Below are 22,504 nucleotides of genomic sequence, written 5' to 3' on the forward strand. Positions count from 1 at the left end.
GCCCAGGATCTCACAGATAGTACATGTTAAATGGATGAGGGCAGATTTGAATTCAGGTCCTCCTACTTCAGGCTCATTGCTCAATCCATTGTACCACCTAATTGCTTTCTCTTTCTGCTTTAATGCAATGACTATTTCCTGTAGATGAAATAGTTTAGAGCTGCTGAGGACCCCCATCTGGTCTGAAGACACATTGTTTCTACGAGTCTTTGAACAATGTGTTGCAGATCAATTGCGGGTCTTTAGAATGCCTATCATCATCTACACTGAGGTTTATATTGAAACACAAGAGCCTGTGAAGAGCAGTTGTGAAGCCTGATGTGAAAAGAGCACACAATGAACATTCCTAAAGCAGAGCATTTTGCAAGTTTTCCGGAGTCAAATGTTGTCCCTCACAATTGTTTTTATTCTTTGACCTATTCCAGTGGAACTGTGGTTGCAAGTTGGTCCTGAATAAAGATTTCCTTCTTCTGGTAAACATTATCCTGGGAATTCCTAAAGCTTGGATCTCATCAGAGTCAAAAGGGTGAGTATCCTTCTGGGGCCATCTTGAAGGACATTTGTGGGATGTAATATCAAGGTAATTATGATTCTTTTTTAGATGGGCACTTTGAAGAGGCCCATTTTTTTATCAAGATGGTAAAATAAAGGCAGGGATTAGCTCCAGCTCTCCCCCAAACCTTTCCTCCAGGTACCACTAAATAATGATTCTAAATAAATTCTAAAGCAGCAGAACCCTCAAAAAAGACAGAGTAAAAGTATTCTAGTCCATGACAGTTTGAGGTGTTATCAGGTAAAGTCTCTTCCCCAAGTTTGATAGTGAAATGTAGTCTGGCACAGGCTGTACTATCATAACCCTGACACTAGCAAATCAGGAACAGGCTTGGGCCCATGAATCAGCAGCTGCAGACAAGAGCATTGGTTTCCAGACCTCTCAGTTCACAAACATCAACGACCATTTAGAAGGTTGGCAGTTAAGTTCTGTCAAGTCTGGGTGTGTGGAGCATAGACAACTCCAGCACAGTCCCAGCCACACTAGACCAGGAGCAGGCCTTGAAAAACTGCTGAATCAGCAAGACAATAGGGGCTTTTTGAAGCCCTTGGCTCACAGATGGTAAGGAGACATCTAACAGATGGTCAGAAATGGATCATAGAAGTGTCTTTGCCAGCAGCAGGGTAAGATTCTGTTGTTTTGCCCACCCTGGATTCTGAGTCTAATGTCTGGGTGGCAGTCCCTGAATGAGGAGGAACACAACAGAGTTTCCAGTCTCAGTGGAGGGGAGACCCTCATCACAGTTCCCAGGAAGAAAAGATTGCTTGTACTAACAGACCAGAACACAGATCAGGAGTAGTGAACACACTACACTGTCACATCATACCATCTGGAAAGAACTGAAAGCTCACTCTGAAAATAACTGAACAAAAACATTGAAGTCTGAGAAAATGGACCCTCCACCCTGGGAGTAGAACCCTACATCACAGAGTTAAAAGTTAAGTATCAATGGGACCCTAATGCAGAAGGGTGCAGATACACATATTTTGCAATTATATGTTTGTCTTGTCCCTGAGGTATTTCCAAGGAAAAATGGAATCATTCTGAAGAAAGGTTCTTTCTTCAGGATTACAGCCATGATTATTGCCTGTTGACAGATATATTTTTGAGCTGCTGAAGTGCCACTAGCTATTCTGAAATCACATTGTTTGTATAATTCTCTGAACAATGTGTCTCAGAATGTTGTGGGCCTTTAGTACCCACATCATTATCTCCTTCTTCTACCCTCAGATGTATGTTCATAATTCAAAACTGTATAATTTAAGATAATTTTATGAAAAAATAAAACCTTGAATCTTTTCAGGCCAATTCAGGAATAAAAGTAAAGATGGCTGGAAGAAGGTAATTTTCAAGTAATAGGTGTAATGAACAATGGAGATGCCCTAATACCCTTGAGCCATGGATCAGAGACTGGAAAATATTTAGCCCTGCATGTATGTGCTTTTAAAAAAAAATAATAATAAATTATTTATTCTCCAAAATTGGTTTCCATGACACTTTAGAATGACTATTTTTAGAAAATGCATAGGAACATGCCATGTGTGGTTCTTTCTTTAGGATTATAGGCACTTCTTCTTCCCAGAGTTGTATATTCAGAATTCAAAACTATCTAATTTAAGATAATTTTCTGGAAAAAAAAACTTTGAACCTTTAAGGTCTTCACAACAATCAAAGTAAACATTTCTGGAAGGAGGGGATTTTCAAGTAGAAGGCATAATGAACCAAGCATTCCCCAATAATGTGGGGCCATGGATCAGAGACATGAACGAATTTATCTCTACATGTATGTGCTCTTTTTTACAATTAAAGTCATTTACTTTCTCTAAAATTGGGTTAAATGACAGTTTTGAATGACTGTTTTTTTAGAAAATGGATAAAAATATACCAATTGTGCTTCTGTCTTTAGGATTACAGTCATGCTTATTTCTGGTTGATGGTTATGTTTTTGAGCTGCTAAAGGTCCACTAGACATTCTGATACCCCATTGTTTGTATGACTCTTTGCACAAGGTGTCTCAGAATGTTGTGGGTCTTTAGTGCCCACAACAGCATCTTCTTCTTCTTCCCTGATGTGTATATTCAGAATCTAAATTGTGTAATTTAAGATAATTTTCTGGAAAAAGAAAACCTTTCATCCTTTCCAGTCTTTCAGGAATAAAATTAAATATGGCTGCAAGAAGGTGATTTTCAGGTACTAGGCGTAATGAACAATGGAAACTTCCCAATACCCTGGAGCCATGGATCAGAGACTGAAAATATTTAGCCCTGCATGTATGTGTGCTTTTTAAAAAAAATTAAATCATTTACTCTTCAACATTGGGCGCCATGACAGTTTGGTATGACTATTTTTACAAAATGCATAGTAACATGCCATGTGTGGTTCTTTCCTTAGGACTACAGCTATGCATATTTCCTGTTGATGGTTGTATTTTTGAGCTGCTGAAGTTCCACTAGACATCCTGAAACCTCATTGTTTGTATGATCCTTTGAACAATGTGTCTCAGAAGGTTGTGGGCCTTTAGCACCTACAACATTTTCTTCTTCTCTGAAATGTCTTTTGATTATTCAAAATTGTCAAATTTAAGATAATTTCTCTGGAAAAAAACACACCTTTAAACAAATTTTAATATCTGTACAGGAATAAAATTAAACAGTGCTGGAAGGAGGGACTTTTCAAGTTGAAGGCATAATGAATCATGAACTCCCAAATCACCTGGTGCCATGGATCGAAGATATAAAAGAATTTAGCCCTGCATGTATGTACTTTTTTTCAATTGAAGTCATTTACTCTCCAAAATTGTGTTTCATGGCAGTTTCGAATGACTATTTTTAGAAAATGGACACTAACATGCTATGTTTTGTTCTTTCTTTCCGGATTATAGCCATGCTTATTTCCTTTAGATCCCTATATTTTTGAGTTGCTGAAGGTCCACTAGAGATCTTAAAACCCCATTGTTTGTATGACTATTTGAACAATGTGTCTCAGAATGTTGTGGGACATTAGTAGCTTCAGCACCAACTTCTTCATTTTGGCTGAGATTATATTCAGAATTCAAAACTGTCTGATGTAAGATGATTTTCTGAAAAAAAAACCTTTAATCTTTTAAGGTTTTGCAAGAATCAAATTAAATACTGCTGGAAGAAGAGGCTTATCAAGTAGTAGGCATAATGAACAATGGAGTCCCCAATAACCAAGGGCCATGCATCAGAGACATAAAAAGAATTTCTCCCTGCATATGTGCTCTCTTTTGCACTTGAAGTCATTTACTCTCTAGAATTGCATTCCAGCACAGTTTTGAATGACTGTTTTTAGAAAACGGAAACTAACATGTCATGTGAGCATCTTTCTTTAGAATTACATTCATTTTTATTTCATCTCGACTGCTATCATTTTCAGCTGCTGAAGTGCCACTAGCCATTCTGAAATCACATTGTTTGTATGATTCCTCGAACATTGTGTCTCAGAATGTTGTGGGCCTTTAGTACCCACGGCATCATCTTCTTCTTATTTCCAGAGCTGTATATTCAGAATGGAAAACTATCTAATTTAAGATAATTTTCTGAAAAAAAAAAACAACCTTTAAAACTTTAAGGTCTTTGCTCGAATCAAAGTAAACATTTCTGGAAGGAGGGGATTTTCAAGCATATGAACCATGGACTGCCCAGTAACATGGGGCCATGAATCAGAGACATGAACGAATTTATCTCTACAGGTATGCACTCCTTTTTGCAATTGAAGTTAATTACTGTCTCTAAAATTGGGTTGAATGACAGTTTTGAATGACTGTTTTTTTTAGAAAATGGATACTAACATACCATTTGTGCTTCTCTCTTTAGGATTACATCCAGGCTTATTTCCTGTCAAGGTCTGCATTTTGAGCTGCTGAAGGTCCACTAGACATTCTGATATCCCATTGTTTGTATGACCCTTTGAACAATGTGTCTCAGAATGTGGTGGGCCTTTAGTAACAACCACATCATCTTCTTCTCCTACCCTGAGATGTATATTCAGAATTCCAAATTGTTTAATTTAAGATAATTTTCGGGAAAAAGAAAACCTTTCATCCTTTCCAGTCTTTTAGGAATAAAATTAAATATGGCTGCAAGAAGGTGATTTTCAGGTACTAGGTGTAATGAACAATGGAGATTTCCTAATAACCTAGAGCCTTGGATCAGAGACTGAAAATATTTGGCCCTGCATGTATGTGTGCTTTAAAAAAAATAATAATAAATTATTTACTCTCCAAAATTTGGTTCCATGAGTTTGGTATGAATATTTTTAGGAAATGCATAGTAACATATCATGTGTAGTTCTTTCTTTAGGACTGCAGCCATGCGTATTTCCCGTCGATAGCTGTATTTTTAAGTTGCTAAAGATCCACTAGACATCCTGAGACCTCATTGTTTGTATGATCCTTTGAACAATGTGTCTCAGAATGTTGTGGGATTTTAGCACCTACAACATTTTCTTCTTCCCTGAAATGTCTTTTGATTATTCAAAATTGTCAAATTTAAGATAATTTCTCTAAAAAAAACCTTTAAACAAATTTTTATGTCTGTACAGGAAGAAAATTAAACAGTGCTGGAAGAAGGGACTTTTCAAGTTGAAGGCATAATGTATCATGAACTCCCCAATCACCTGCTGCCATTGATCAGAGACATGAAAGAATTTAGCACTGCATGTATGTACTCTTTTTCAATTGAAGTCATTTACTCTACAAAATTGCATTCCATGATAGTTTCGAAAGACTATTTTTAGGAAAGGGACACTAACATGCCATGTGTTTTCTTTCTTTCCAGATTATAACCCTGCTTATTTCCTTTAGATTCTTATATTTTTACGTTGCTGAAGGTCCACTAGAGATCTTAAAACCCCATTGTTTGTATGATTGTTGAACATTGTGTCTCAGAATGTTGTGGGCCTTTAGTACCTACAGCACCAACTTCTTCATTTTGGCCAAGATGTATATTCAGAATTCACAACTGTCTAATGTAGGATGATTTTCTGAAAAAAAAAGACCTTTCATCTTTTAAGGTTTTGCAAGAATCACATTAAATGTTGCTAGAAGAAGGGGCTTAACAAGTAGTAGGCATAATGAAAAATGGAGTCCCCAAAAATCAAGGGCCATGGATCAGACATGAAAGAATTTCTCCCTGCATGTGTGCTATTTTTTGTACTTGAAGTCATTTGCTCTCTAGAATTGGATTCTATGACAGTTTTGAATGACTGTTTTTAGAAAACGGAAACTAACATGGCATGTCAGCTTCTTTCTTTAGAATTACAGCCATTTTTATTTCATCTTGACTGCTCATTTTCAGCTGCTGAAGTGCCATTAGCAATTCTGAAATCACATTGTTTGTATGACTCCTTGAACAATGTGTCTCAGAATGTTGTGGGCCTTTAGTACCCACAGCATCATCTTCTTCTTCCCAGAGCTGTATATTCAGAATTCAAAACTATCTAATTAAAGATAATTTTCTGAAAAAAAAACTTTTAAGCCTTTAAGATCTATGCAAGAATCAAAGTAAACATTTCTAAAAGGAGGAGTTTTGTAAGCAGAAGTCATATGAACCCTGCGCTCCCCAGTAATGTGCGGCCATGGATCAGAGATTTGAAAGAATTTTGCCTTTCATGTATGTGCTCTTTTTTGCACTTGAAGTCATTTACTCTGTAGAATTGGAATCCAGGACAGTTTTGAATGACTGTTTTTAGAAAATGGAAACTAACATCTCCTGTCAGCTTCTTTCTTTAGAATTACAGCCATAATTATTTCCTCTTAACTGCTATCATTTTCAGCTGCTGAAGTGCCACTAGCCATTCTGAAATCACATTGTTTGTATGACTACTTGAACAATGTGTCTCAGAATGTTGTGGGCCTTTAGTACCCACAGGATCATCTTCTTATTTCCAGAGTTGTATATTCAGAATGCAAAACTATCTAATTTAAGATAATTTTCTAAAAAAAACCTCTTTAAACCTTTAAGGTCTTTGCAAGAATCAAAGCAAACATTTCTGGAAGGAGGGGAATTTTCAAATAGAAGGCATGTGAAGCATGGACTCCCCAGTAACGTGAGGCCATGGATCAGAGATATGAACGAATTTATCTCTACAGGTAGGCACTCTTTTTTTCAATTGAAGTCATTTACTAAAATTGGGTTGAATGACTCTTTTTTTAGAAAATGCATACTAATATACCATTTGTGCATCTTTCTTTAGGATTATAGCCATGCTTATTTCCTGTCGACGGCTGTATTTTTGAGCTGCTGGAGGTCCACTAGACATTCTGATACCCCATTGTTTGTATGACCCTTTGAACAATGTGTCTCAGAATGTTGTGGACCTTTAGTACCAACAACATCATCTTCTTCTTCTACCCTGAGATGTATATTCAGAATTCCAAATTGTTTAATTTAAGATAATTTTCTGGAAAAAGAAAACCTTTCATCCTTTCCGGTCTTTCAGGAATAAAATTAAATATGGCTGCAAGAAGGTGATTTTCAGGTACTAGGCGTAATGAACTTCCCAATAACCTGGAGCTGTGGATCAGAGACTGAAAATATTTAGCCCTGCATGTATGTGAGCTTTTTTAAAAAAAATTTAAAATATTTACTCTCCAAAATTTGGTTCCATGAGTTTGGTATGAATATTTTTAGAAAATACATAGTAACATATCATGTGTGGTTCTTTCTTTAGGACTGCAGCCATGCGTATTTCCCGTTGATGGATGTATTTTTTATGCTGCTGAAGATCCACTAGACATCTTGAGACCTCATTGTTTGTATGATCCTTTGAACAATGTGTCTCAGAATGTTGTGGGATTTTAGCACATACTACATTTTCTTCTTCCCTGAAATGTCTTTTGATTATTCAAAATTGTCAAATTTAAGATAATTTCTCTTAAAAAAAACCTTTAAACAAATTTTAATGTCTGTACAGGAAGAAAATTAAACAGTGCTGGAAGAAGGGACTATTCACGTTGAAGGCATAATGTATCATGAACTCCCCAATCACCTGCTGCCATTGATCAGAGACATGAAAGAATTTAGCGCTGCATGTATGTACTCTTTTTCAATTGAAGTCATTGACTCTCCAAAATTGCATTCCATGACAGTTTCGAATGACAATTTTTAGGAAACGGACAATAACATGCCAGGTGTTGGTCTTTCTTTCCGGATTATCACCCTGCTTATTTCCTTTACATCCCTATATTTTTGAGATGCTGAAGGGCCACTAGACATCCTAAAACCCCATTTTTTGTATGACACTTTCAACAATGTGTCTCAGAATGTTGTGAGCCTTTAGTACCTACAGCACCAACTTCTTCTTCCCAGAGTTGAATATTCAGAATGCAAAAATATCTAATTTAACATAATTTTCTTTTTTTTCTTTTCTTTTTTTAATTTAATTTTTATTTAATAATTACTTTATATTGACACTCGTTTCTGTTCCGATTTTTTTTCCCTCCCTCCATCCCTCCGCCCCCTCCCCTAGATGGCAAGCAGTCCTTTATATGTTGGATATGTTGCAGTATATCCTAGATACAATATATGTTTGCAGAACTGAACAGTTCTCTTGTTGCATAGGGAGAACTGGATTCAGAAGGTATAAATAACCCGGGAAGAAAAACAAAAATGCAGATAGTTCACATTCGTTTCCCAGTGTTCTTTCTTTGGGTGTAGCTGCTTTTGTCCATCATTTATCAATGGAAACTCAGGTCTCTTTGTCAAAGAAATCCACTTCCATCAAAATATGTCCTCATACAATATCGTTGTCGAAGTGTATAATGATCTCCTGGTTCTGCTCATTTCACTTAGCATCAGTTCATGTAAGTCTCGCCAGTCCTCTCTGTATTCATCCTGCTGGTCATTTCTTACAGAACAATAATATTCCATACCATTCATATACCACAATTTACCCAGCCATTCTCCAATTGATGGGCATCCATTCATTTTCCAGTTTCTAGGCACTACAAACAGGGTTGCTACAAACATTTTGGCACATACAGGTCCCTTTCCCTTCTTTAGTATTTCTTTGGGATATAAGCCCAATAGAAATACTGCTGGATCAAAGGGTATGCACAATTTGATAATTTTTTGGGCATAATTCCAGATTGCTCTCCAGAATGGTTGGATTCGTTCACAACTCCACCAACAATGCATTAGTGTCCCAGTTTTCCCGCATCCCCTCCAACATTCATCATTATTTTTTCCTGTCATCTTAGCCGATCTGACAGGTGTGTACTGGTATCTCAGAGTTGTCTTAATTTGCATTACTCTGATCAATAATGATTTGGAACAATCTTTCATATGAGTGGTAATAGTTTCAATTTCATCCTCTGAAAATTGTCTGTTCATATCCTTTGACCATTATCAATTGGAGAATGGCTTGATTTAAGATAATTTTCTGAAAAAAAAACCCTTTAAACCTTTAAGGTCTTAGCAAGAATCAAAGTAAACATTTCTGGAAGGAGGGGACTTTTCAAATAGAAGGCATGTGAACCAAGGACTCCCCAGTAACGTGAGGCCATGGATCAGAGATATGAACGAATTTATCTCTACAGGTAGGCACTCTTTTTTTCAATTGAAGTCATTTACTAAAATTGGGTTGAATGACTCTTTTTTTAGAAAATGCATACTAATATACCATTTGTGCTTCTTTCTTCAGGATTACAACCATGCTTATTTCCTGTCGACGGCTGTGTTTTTGAGCTGCTGGAAGTCCACTAGACATTCTGATACCGAATTTTGTATGACACTTTGAACAACGTGTCAACATTCTGAGGAACGTTGTGGAAATTTAGTACCAACAACATCATCTTCTTCTTCTAACCTGAGATGGATATTCAGAATTCCAAATTGTTTAATTTAAGATAATTTTGTGGAAAAAGAAAACCTTTCATCCTTTCCGGTCTTTCAGGAATAAAATTAAATATGGCTGCAAGAAGGTGATTTTCAGGTACTAGGCATAATGAACAATGGAGACTTCCCAATAACCTGGAGCCGTGGATCAGAGACTGAAAATATTTAGCCCTGCATGTATGTGAGCTTTTTTAAAAAAAATTAAATCATTTACTCTCCAAAATTGCATTCCATGACAGTTTTGAATGACTGTTTTTTTAGAAAATGCATACTAATATACCATTTGTGCTTCTTTCTTTAGGATTATAGCCATGCTTATTTCTTGTTGACGGCTGTATTTTTGAGCTGCTGGAGGTCCACTAGACATCCTGAAACTTCATTGTTTGTATGACCCTTTCAACAATGTGTCTCAGAATGTTGTGGACCTTTAGTACCTACAGCACCAACTTCTTCTTCTTCTACCCTGAGATGTATATTCAGAATGCAAAAATGTCTAATTTAAGATAATTTTCTGGAAAAAGAAAACCTTTCATCCTTTCCGGTCTTTCAGGAATAAAATTAAATATGGCTGCAAGAAGGTGATTTTCAGGTACTAGGCGTAATGAACAATGGAGACTTCCCAATAACCTGGAGCCGTGGATCAGAGACTGAAAATATTTAGCCCTGCATGTATGTGTGCTTTTTAAAAAAATTAAATTATTTACTCTCCAAAATTTGGTTCCATGAGTTTGGTATGAATATTTTTAGAAAATGCATAGTAACATATCATGTGTGGTTCTTTCTTTAGGACTGCAGCCATGCGTATTTCCCGTCGATGGATGTATTTTTTAAGCTGCTGAAGATCCACTAGACATCTTGAGACCTCATTGTTTGTATGATCCTTTGAACAATGTGTCTCAGAATGTTGTGGACCTTTAGTACCTACAGCACCAACTTCTTCTTCTTCCCTGAAATGTCTTTTGATTATTCAAAATTGTCAAATTTAAGATAATTTTCTGAAAAAAAAAAACCTTTAAACAAATTTTAATGTCTGTACAGGAAGAAAATTAAACAGTGCTGGAAGAAGGGACTTTTCAAGTTGAAGGCATAATGTATCATGAACTCCCCAATCACCTGCTGCCATTGATCAGAGACATGAAAGAATTTAGCGCTGCATGTATGTACTCTTTTTCAATTGAAGTCATTTACTCTCCAAAATTGCATTCCATGACAGTTTCGAATGACTATTTTTAGGAAACGGACACTAACATGCCATGTGTTGTTCTTTCTTTCTGGATTATAACCCTGCTTATTTCCTTTACATCCCTATATTTTTGAGTTGCTGAAGGTCCACTAGACATCTTGAGACCTCATTGTTTGTATGACACTTTCAACAATGTGTCTCAGAATGTTGTGGGCCTTTAGTACCTACAGCACCAACTTCTTCTTCTTCCCAGAGTTGTATATTCAGAATTCCAAATTGTTTAATTTAAGATAATTTTCTGAAAAAAAAACCTTTAAACCTTTAAGGTCTTTGCAAGAATCAAATTAAATACTGCTGGATCAAAGGGTATGCACAATTTGATAATTTTTTGGGCATAATTCCAGATTGCTCTCCAGAATGGTTGGATTCGTTCACAACTCCACCAACAATGCATTAGTGTCCCAGTTTTCCCGCATCCCCTCCAACATTCATCATTATTTTTTCCTGTCATCTTAGCCGATCTGACAGGTGTGTACTGGTATCTCAGAGTTGTCTTAATTTGCATTACTCTGATCAATAATGATTTGGAACAATCTTTCATATGAGTGGTAATAGTTTCAATTTCATCCTCTGAAAATTGTCTGTTCATATCCTTTGACCATTATCAATTGGAGAATGGCTTGATTTAAGATAATTTTCTGAAAAAAAAACCCCTTTAAACCTTTAAGGTCTTAGCAAGAATCAAAGTAAACATTTCTGGAAGGAGGGGGATTTTCAAATAGAAGGCATGTGAACCAAGGACTCCCCAGTAACGTGAGGCCATGGATCAGAGATATGAACGAATTTATCTCTACAGGTAGGCACTCTTTTTTGCAATTGAAGTCATTTACTAAAATTGGGTTGAATGACTCTTTTTTTAGAAAATGCATACTAATATACCATTTGTGCTTCTTTCTTCAGGATTACAACCATGCTTATTTCCTGTCGACGGCTGTGTTTTTGAGCTGCTGGAAGTCCACTAGACATTCTGATACCGAATTTTGTATGACACTTTGAACAACGTGTCAACATTCTGAGGAACGTTGTGGAAATTTAGTACCAACAACATCATCTTCTTCTTCTAACCTGAGATGGATATTCAGAATTCCAAATTGTTTAATTTAAGATATTTTTCTGGAAAAAGAAAACCTTTCATCCTTTCCGGTCTTTCAGGAATAAAATTAAATATGGCTGCAAGAAGGTGATTTTCAGGTTCTAGGCATAACGAACAATGGAGACTTCCTAATAACCTGGAGCCATGGATCAGAGACATGAAAAAATTAAGCCCTGCATGCATGTACTCTTTTTCAATTGAAGTCATTTACTCTCTAAAATTGCATTTCATGACAGTTTCGAATGACTATTTTTAGGAAACGGACACTAACATGCCATGTGTTGTTCTTTCTTTAGTATTACAGCCATGCTTATTTCTTGTCGATGGCTGTATTTTTGAACTGCTGAAGGTCCACTAGACATTCTGATACCCTGTTGTTTGTATGATCCTTTGAACAATGTGTCTCAGAATGTTGTGGGCCTTTAGTACCTACAGCACCAACTTCTTCTTCTTCCCAGAGTTGTATATTCAGAATGCAAAAATATCTAATTTAAGATAATTTTCTGAAAAAAAAAAAAAACCTTTAAACCTTTAAGGTCTTTGCAAGAATCAAAGTAAACATTTCTGGAAGGAGGGGAATTTTCAAATAGAAGGCATGTGAACCATGGACTCCCCAGTAACGTGAGGCCATGGATCAGAGACATGAACGAATTTATCTCTACAGGTAGGCACTCTTTTTTGCAATTGAAGTCATTTACTGTCTCTAAAATTGGGTTGAATGACAGTTTTGAATGACTGTTTTTTTTAGAAAATGCATACTAATATACCATTTGTGCTTCTTTCTTTAGGATTACAGCCATGCTTATTTCCTGTCGACGGCTGTATTTTTGAGCTGCTGAAGGTCCACTAGACATTCTGATACCCCATTGTTTGTATGACCCTTTGAACAATGTGTCTCAGAATGTTGTGGGCCTTTAGTACCTACAGCACCAACTTCTTCTTCTACCCTGAGATGTATATTCAGAATTCCAAATTGTTTAATTTAAGATAATTTTCTGGAAAAAGAAAACCTTTCATCCTTTCCGGTCTTTCAGGAATAAAATTAAATATGGCTGCAAGAAGGTGATTTTCAGGTACTAGGCGTAATGAACAATGGAGACTTCCTAATAACCTGGAGCCGTGGATCAGAGACTGAAAATATTTAGCCCTGCATGTATGTGTGCTTTAAAAAAAAAAAAATGAAATCATTTACTCTCCAAAATTTGGTTCCATGAGTTTGGTATGAATATTTTTAGAAAATGCATAGTAACATATCATGTGTGGTTCTTTCTTTAGGACTGCAGCCATGCGTATTTCCCGTCGATGGCTATATTTTTAAGCTGCTGAAGATCCACTAGACATCTTGAGACCTCATTGTTTGTATGATCCTTTGAACAATGTGTCTCAGAATGTTGTGGGATTTTAGCACCTACAACATTTTCTTCTTCCCTGAAATGTCTTTTGATTATTCAAAATTGTCAAATTTAAGATAATTTCTCTAAAAAAAACCTTTAAACAAATTTTAATGTCTGTACAGGAAGAAAATTAAACAGTGCTGGAAGAAGGGACTTTTCAAGTTGAAGGCATAATGTATCATGAACTCCCCAATCACCTGCTGCCATTGATCAGAGACATGAAAGAATTTAGCGCTGCATGTATGTACTCTTTTTCAATTGAAGTCATTTACTCTCCAAAATTGCATTTCATGACAGTTTCGAATGACTATTTTTAGGAAACGGACACTAACATGCCATGTGTTGTTCTTTCTTTCCAGATTATCACCCTGCTTATTTCCTTTACATCCCTATATTTTTGAGATGCTGAAGGGCCACTAGACATCCTAAAACCCCATTTTTTGTATGATACTTTCAACAATGTGTCTCAGAATGTTGTGGGCCTTTAGTACCTACAGCACCAACTTCTTCATTTTGGCCAAGATGTATATTCAGAATTCAAAACTGTCTAATGTAGGATGATTTTCTGAAAAAAAAAAAAACCTTTCATCCTTTCCGGTCTTTCAGGAATAAAATTAAATATGGCTAGAAGAAGGGGCTTAACAAGTAGTAGGCATAATGAAAAATGGAGTCCCCCAAAATCAAGGGCCATGGATCAGACATGAAAGAATTTAGCCCTGCATGTAAGTACTCTTTTTTCAATTGAAGTCATTTACTCTCCAAAATTGCATTCCATGACAGTTTCGAATGACTATTTTTAGGAAACGGACACTAACATGCCATGTGTTGTTCTTTCTTTCCAGATTATCACCCTGCTTATTTCCTTTACGTCCCTTTATTTTTGAGATGCTGAAGGGCCACTAGACATCCTAAAACCCCATTTTTTGTATGACACCTTCAACAAGCTGTCTCAGAATGTTGTGGGCCTTTAGTACCCACAGCATCATCTTCTTCTTCCCAGAGCTGTATATTCAGAATTCAAAACTATCTAATTAAAGATAATTTTCTGAAAAAAAAACTTTTAAACCTTTAAGATCTTTGCAAGAATCAAAGTAAACATTTCTGGAAGGAGGGGATTTTTAAGCAGAAGCCATATGAACCCTCCACTCCCCAGTAACGTGCGGCCATGGATCAGAGACATGAAAGAATTTTGCCCTGCATGTATGTGTTCTTTATTCACTTGAAATCATTTACTCTGTAGAATTGTAATCCAGGACAGTTTTGAATGACTGTTTTTAGAAAATGGAAACTAACATCTCCTGTCAGCTTCTTTCTTTAGAATTACAGCCATAATTAATTCCTCTTAACTGCTATCATTTTCAGCTGCTGAAGTGCCACTAGCCATTCTGAAATCACATTGTTTGTATGACTCCTTGAACAATGTGTCTCAGAATGTTGTGGGCCTTTAGTACCCACAGCATCATCTTCTTCTTCTTCCCAGAGTTGTATATTCAGAATGCAAAACTATCTAATTTAAGATAATTTTCTGAAAAAAAAAACCTTTAAACCTTTAAGGTCTTTGCAAGAATCAAAGTAAACATTTCTGGAAGGAGGGGAATTTTCAAATAGAAGGCATGTGAACCATGGACTCCCCAGTAACGTGAGGCCATGGATCAGAGATATGAACGAATTTATCTCTACAGGTAGGCACTCTTTTTTTCAATTGAAGTCATTTACTAAAATTGGGTTGAATGACTCTTTTTTTAGAAAATGCATACTAATATACCATTTGTGCATCTTTCTTTAGGATTACAGCCATGCTTATTTCCTGTCGACGGCTGTATTTTTGAGCTGCTGGAGGTCCACTAGACATTCTGATACCCCATTGTTTGTATGACCCTTTGAACAATGTGTCTCAGAATGTTGTGGACCTTTAGTACTAACAACATCATCTTCTTCTTCTACCCTGAGATGTATATTCAGAATTCCAAATTGTTTAATTTAAGATAATTTTCTGGAAAAAGAAAACCTTTCATCCTTTCCGGTCTTTCAGGAATAAAATTAAATATGGCTGCAAGAAGGTGATTTTCAGGTACTAGGCGTAATGAACTTCCCAATAACCTGCAGCCGTGGATCAGAGACTGAAAATATTTAGCCCTGCATGTATGGGTGCTTTTTAAAAAAAAAAAATTAAATTATTTACTCTCCAAAATTTGGTTCCATGAGTTTGGTATGAATATTTTTAGAAAATGCATAGTAACATATCATGTGTGGTTCTTTCTTTAGGACTGCAGCCATGCGTATTTCCCGTCGATGGATGTATTTTTTAAGCTGCTGAAGATCCACTAGACATCTTGAGACCTCATTGTTTGTATGATCCTTTGAACAATGTGTCTCAGAATGTTGTGGGATTTTAGCACATACTACATTTTCTTCTTCCCTGAAATGTCTTTTGATTATTCAAAATTGTCAAATTTAAAATAATTTCTCTTAAAAAAGCCTTTAAACAAATTTTAATGTCTGTACAGGAAGAAAATTAAACAGTGCTGGAAGAAGGGACTATTCACGTTGAAGGCATAATGTATCATGAACTCCCCAATCACCTGCTGCCATTGATCAGAGACATGAAAGAATTTAGCGCTGCATGTATGTACTCTTTTTCAATTGAAGTCATTGACTCTCCAAAATTGCATTCCATGACAGTTTCGAATGACAATTTTTAGGAAACGGACACTAACATGCCATGTGTTGTTCTTTCTTTCCGGATTATCACCCTGCTTATTTCCTTTACTTCCCTATATTTTTGAGATGCTGAAGGGCCACTAGACATCCTAAAACCCCATTTTTTGTATGACACTTTCAACAATGTGTCTCAGAATGTTGTGGGCCTTTAGTACCTACAGCACCAACTTCTTCTTCCCAGAGTTGTATATTCAGAATGCGAAAATATCTAATTTAAGATAATTTTCTGAAAAAAAAAAAAAGTTAAATTATTTACTCTCCAAAATTTGGTTCCATTAGTTTGGTATGAATATTTTTAGAAAATGCATACTAATATACCATTTGTGCTTCTTTCTTTAGGACTGCAGCCATGCGTATTTCCCATCGATGGCTACATTTTTAAGCTGCTGAAGATCCACTAGACATCTTGAGACCTCATTGTTTGTATGACTCCTTGAACAATGTGTCTCAGAATGTTGTGGACCTTTAGTACTAACAACATCATCTTCTTCTTCTACCCTGAGATGTATTCAGAATTCCAAATCGTTTAATTTAAGATAATTTTCTGAAAAAAAAAAAAAAAAAAAAAAAGTTAAATTATTTACTCTCCAAAATTTGGTTCCATTAGTTTGGTATGAATATTTTTAGAAAATGCATAGTAATGTATCATGAACTCCCCAATCACCTGCTGCCATTGATCAGAGACATGAAAGAATTTATCTCTACAGGTAGGCACTCTTTTTTTCAATTGAAGACATTGACTCTCCAAAATTTGGTTCCATGAGTTTGGTATGAATATTTTTAGAAAATGCATAGTAATGTATCATGAACTCCCCAATCACCTGCTGCCATTGATCAGAGACATGAAAGAATTTAGCGCTGCATGTATGTACTCTTTTTCAATTGAAGTCATTTACTGTCTTTAAAACTGGGTTGAATGACTGGTTTTTTAGAAAATGCATACTAATATACCATTTGTGCTTCTTTCTTTAGGACTGCAGCCGGGCATATTTCCCATGGATGGCTGTATTTTTTAAGCTGCTGAAGATCCACTAGACATCTTGAGACCTCATTGTTTGTATGACTCCTTGAACAATGTGTCTCAGAATGTTGTGGAATTTTAGCACCTACAACATTTTCTTCTTCCCTGAAATGTCTTTTGATTATTCAAAATTTTCAAATTTAAAATAATTTCTCTAAAAAAAGCCTTTAAACAAATTTTAATGCCTGTACAGGAAGAAAATTAAACAGTGCTGGAAGAAGGGACTTTTCAAATAGAAGGCATGTGAACCATGAACTCCCCAATCACCTGCTGCCATTGATCAGAGACATGAAAGAATTTATCTCTACAGGTAGGCACTCTTTTTTGCAATTGAAGTCATTGACTCTCCAAATTACATTCCATGACAGTTTCGAATGACAATTTTTAGGAAACGGACACTAACATGCCATGTGTTATTGTTTCTTTCTGGATTATAGCCCTGCTTATTTCCTTTATTTCCCTATATTTTTGAGATGCTGAATAGCCACTAGACATCTTGAGACCTCATTGTTTGTATGACTCCTTGAACAATGTGTCTCAGAATGTTGTGGGCCTTTAGTTCCTACAGCACCAACTTCTTCTTCCCAGAGTTGTATATTCAGAATTCAAAACTGTCTAATGTAGGATGATTTTCTGAAAAAAAAAAACCATTTAAACCTTTAAGATCTTTGCAAGAATCAAAGTAAATATTTCTGGAAGGAGGGGATTTTCAAATAGAAGGCATGTGAACCATGGACTCCCCAGTAACGTGAGGCCATGGATCAGACATGAAAGAATTTATCTCTACAGGTAGGCACTCTTTTTTTCAATTGAAGACATTGACTCTCCAAAATTTGGTTCCATTAGTTTGGTATGAATATTTTTAGAAAATGCATAGTAACATATCATGTGTGGTTCTTTCTTTAGTACTGCAGCCATGCGTATTTCCCGTCGATGGATGTATTTTTAAGCTGCTGAAGATCCACTAGACATCTTGAGACCTCATTGTTTGTATGATGCTTTGAACAATGTGTCTCAGAATGTTGTAGACCTTTAGTACTAACAACATCATCTTCTTCTTCTACCCTGAGATGTATATTCAGAATTCCAAATTGTTTAATTTAAGATAATTTTCTGAAAAAAAAACCCCTTTAAACCTTTAAGGTCTTTGCAAGAATCAAAGTAAACATTTCTGGAAGGAGGGGAATTTTCAAATAGAAGGCATGTGAACCATGGACTCCCCAGTAACGTGAGGCCATGGATCAGAGATATGAACGAATTTATCTCTACAGGTAGGCACTCTTTTTTGCAATTGAAGTCATTTACTAAAATTGGGTTGAATGACTCTTTTTTTAGAAAATGCATACTAATATACCATTTGTGCTTCTTTCTTCAGGATTACAGCCATGCTTATTTCCTGTCGACGGCTGTGTTTTTGAGCTGCTGGAGGTCCACTAGACATTCTGATACCCAATTTTGTATGACACTTTGAACAACGTGTCAACATTCTGAGGAACGTTGTGGATATTTAGTACCAACAACATCATCTTCTTCTTCTACCCTGAGATGTATATTCAGAATTCCAAATTGTTTAATTTAAGATAATTTTGTGGAAAAAGAAAACCTTTCATCCTTTCCGGTCTTTCAGGAATAAAATTAAATATGGCTGCAAGAAGGTGATTTTCAGGTACTAGGCATAATGAACAATGGAGACTTCCCAATAACCTGGAGCCGTGGATCAGAGACTGAAAATATTTAGCCTTGCATGTATATGTGCTTTAAAAAAAATTAAATCATTTACTCTCCAAAATTTGGTTCCATGAGTTTGGTATGAATATTTTTAGAAAATGCATAGTAACATATCATGTGTGGTTCTTTCTTTAGGACTGCAGCCATGCGTATTTCCCGTCGATGGATGTATTTTTTAAGCTGCTGAAGATCCACTAGACATCTTGAGACCTCATTGTTTGTATGATCCTTTGAACAATGTGTCTCAGAATGTTGTGGGATTTTAGCACCTACTACATTTTCTTCTTCCCTGAAATGTCTTTTGATTATTCAAAATTGTCAAATTTAAGATAATTTCTCTTTAAAAAAACCTTTAAACAAATTTTAATGTCTGTACAGGAAGAAAATTAAACAGTGCTGGAAGAAGGGACTTTTCAAGTGGAAGGCATAATGTATCATGAACTCCCCAATCACCTGCTGCCATTGATCAGAGACATGAAAGAATTTAGCGCTGCATGTATGTACCCTTTTTCAATTGAAGACATTGACTCTCCAAAATTACATTCCAAGACAGTTTTGAATGACAATTTTTAGGAAACGGACACTAACATGCCATGTGTTGTTCTTTCTTTCCAGATTATCACCCTGCTTATTTCCTTTACATCCCTCTATTTTTGAGATGCTGAAGGGCCACTAGACATCCTAAAACCCCATTTTTTGTATGACACCTTCAACAAGCTGTCTCAGAATGTTGTGGGCCTTTAGTACCTACAGCACCAACTTCTTCTTCTTCCCCGAGTTGTATATTCAGAATGCAAAAATATCTAATTTAACATAATTTTCTGAAAAAAAAAAACATTTAAACCTTTAAGGTCTTTGCAAGAATCAAAGTAAACATTTCTGGAAGGAGGGGACTTTTCAAATAGAAGGCATGTGAACCATGGACTCCCCAGTAACGTGAGGCCATGGATCAGAGATATGAACGAATTTATCTCTACAGGTAGGCACTCTTTTTTGCAATTGAAGTCATTTACTAAAATTGGATTGAATGACTGTTTTTTTTAGAAAATGCATACTAATATACCATTTGTGCTTCTTTCTTCAGGATTACAGCCATGCTTATTTCTTGTTGACGGCTGTATTTTTGAGCTGCTGGAGGTCCACTAGACATTCTGATACCCCATTGTTTGTATGACCCTTTGAACAACGTGTCAAGATTCTGAGGAACGTTGTGGATATTTAGTACCAACAACAACAACTTCTTCTTCTACCCTGAGATGTATATTCAGAATTCCAAATTGTTTAATTTAAGATAATTTTCTGGAAAAAGAAAACCTTTCATCCTGTCCGGTCTTTCAGGAATAAAATTAAATATGGCTGCAAGAAGGTGATTTTCAGGTACTAGGCGTAATGAACAATGGAGACTTCTCAATAACCTGGAGCCGTGGATCAGAGACTGAAAATATTTAGCCCTGCATGTATGTGTGCTTTAAAAAAAAAAAAAATTAAATTATTTACTCTCCAAAATTTGGTTCCATGAGTTTGGTATGAATATTTTTAGAAAATGCATAGTAATGTATCATGTGTGCTTCTTTCTTTAGGACTGCAGCCATGCGTATTTCCCGTCAATGGATGTATTTTTAAGCTGCTGAAGGTCCACTAGACATCTTGAGACCTCATTGTTTGTATGATCCTTTGAACAATGTGTCTCAGAATGTTGTGGGATTTTAGCACCTACTACATTTTCTTCTTCCCTGAAATGTCTTTTGATTATTCAAAATTGTCAAATTTAAGATAATTTCTCTTTAAAAAAACCTTTAAACAAATTTTAATGTCTGTACAGGAAGAAAATTAAACAGTGCTGGAAGAAGGGACTTTTCAAGTTGAAGGCATAATGTATCATGAACTCCCCAATCACCTGCTGCCATTGATCAGAGACATGAAAAATTTAGCGCTGCATGTATGTACTCTTTTTCAATTGAAGTCATTTACTCTCCAAAATTGCATTCCATGACAGTTTCGAATGACAATTTTTAGTAAACGGACACTAACATGCCATGTGTTGTTCTTTCTTTCCAGATTATCACCCAGCTTATTTCCTTTACATCCCTATATTTTTGAGATGCTGAAGGGCCACTAGACATCCTAAAACCCCATTTTTTGTATGACACTTTCAACAATGTGTCTCAGAATGTTGTGGGCCTTTAGTACCTACAGCACCAACTTCTTCTTCTTCCCAGAGTTGTATATTCAGAATGCAAAAATGTCTAATTTAAGATAATTTTCTGAAAAAAAAAAAAACCTTTAAACCTTTAAGGTCTTTGCAAGAATCAAAGTAAACATTTCTGGAAGGAGGGGAATTTTCAAATAGAAGGCATGTGAACCATGGACTCCCCAGTAACGTGAGGCCATGGATCAGAGATATGAACGAATTTATCTCTACAGGTAAGCACTCTTTTTTGGATTTGAAGTCATTTACTGTCTTTAAAATTGGGTTGAATGACTGGTTTTTTAGAAAATGCATACTAATATACCATTTGTTCTTCTTTCTTCAGGATTACAGCCATGCTTATTTCCTGTCAACGGCTGTATTTTTGAGCTGCTGGAGGTCCACTAGACATTCTGATACCCCATTGTTTGTATGACCCTTTGAACAACGTGTCAACATTCTGAGGAACCTTGTGGATATTTAGTACCAACAACATCATCTTCTTCTTCTACCCTGAGATGTATTCAGAATTCCAAATTGTTTAATTTAAGATAATTTTGTGGAAAAAGAAAATCTTTCATCCTTTCCGGTCTTTCAAGAATAAAATTAAATATGGCTGCAAGAAGGTGATTTTCAGGTATTAGGCGTAATGAACAATGGAGACTTCCCGTGGATCAGAGACTGAAAATATTTAGCCTTGCATGTATGTGTGCTTTAAAAAAAATTAAATCATTTACTCTCCAAAATTTGGTTCCATTAGTTTGGTATGAATATTTTTAGAAAATGCATAGTAACATATCATGTGTGGTTCTTTCTTTAGGACTACAGCCATGCTTATTTCCTGTTGATGGTTGTATTTTTGAGCTGCTGAAGGTCCACTAGACATTCTGAAACCTCATTGTATGATCCTTTGAACAATGTGTCTCAGAATGCTTTGGGTCTTTAGCACCTATGACATCAACTTCTTCTTCCCTTAGATGTATATTCAGAATTCGAAACTAACTAGATTAAGATAATTTTCTGGAAAAAAAATAAAGCTTTAATGCTTTAAGGACTTGGCAAGGATCAAATTATATAAAGCAGGAAGAAGAGGATTTTCAAGTATTAAGTATAATGAATCATGCAATCCTCAGTAATCTGGGGCCATGGATCAGAGATATGAAGGAATTTTGTCTTGCATGTGTGTACTCCTTTTTGCACTTGAAGTAAATGTACTCTCCAAAAGTGGGTTCTATGGAACTTTCAAATGATTATTTTTAGAAAATGGACACTAACATGCCATTGGTGCTTCTTTTTTCCCAGACTACAGCCATGCTTATTTCCTGTCGATGGATGTATTTTTGAGTTGCTGAAGGTCCACTAGACTTTCTGATGCCCCATTGTTTGTATAACTCTTTGAACAATGGGTCTCAGAATGTTGTGGGCCTTTAGCACCCACAGCATCATCTTCTTCTTATTCCCTGTTATGTAAATTCAGAATTTCAACTGTCTAATTTAAGATACTTTTCTGTAAGAAAATCTTTGATCCTTTAAGTTATTTGGAAGAATAAAGTTAAACATTGCTAAAAAAAAAAAGGGGGGGGAATGGCTTTTCAAGTAGCAGGCATAATGAAGGATGGAGTCCCCAATAACCTGGGCCCATTGATCAGACAATTTTGCTCTGTATATATGTGTTCTTTTTTTGGAATTGTAGTCATTTACTCTT

General features: G+C 35.9%; 1 long non-coding RNA gene across 3 annotated transcripts; it reads left to right on the forward strand.

Moving 5' to 3' along the window:
- Positions 1 to 10,424: 10,424 nt before the first annotated feature.
- On the forward strand, positions 10,425 to 20,206 carry LOC127543020 (uncharacterized). 3 transcript variants are annotated; one of them, XR_007949111.1, is made up of 3 exons: positions 10,425 to 10,567; positions 19,227 to 19,590; positions 19,696 to 20,206. It is a non-coding gene; the product is annotated as an uncharacterized LOC127543020 (long non-coding RNA). The 3 variants fall into 3 exon arrangements; XR_007949110.1 differs by lacking the exon at positions 10,425 to 10,567 and adding an exon at positions 12,817 to 13,381; XR_007949109.1 differs by lacking the exon at positions 10,425 to 10,567 and adding an exon at positions 18,554 to 19,107.
- The last annotated feature ends 2,298 nt before the right edge of the window (positions 20,207 to 22,504 follow it).

The sequence above is a fragment of the Antechinus flavipes genome, chromosome X (assembly GCF_016432865.1).
Source record: "Antechinus flavipes isolate AdamAnt ecotype Samford, QLD, Australia chromosome X, AdamAnt_v2, whole genome shotgun sequence".
NCBI lineage: Eukaryota > Metazoa > Chordata > Mammalia > Dasyuromorphia > Dasyuridae > Antechinus > Antechinus flavipes.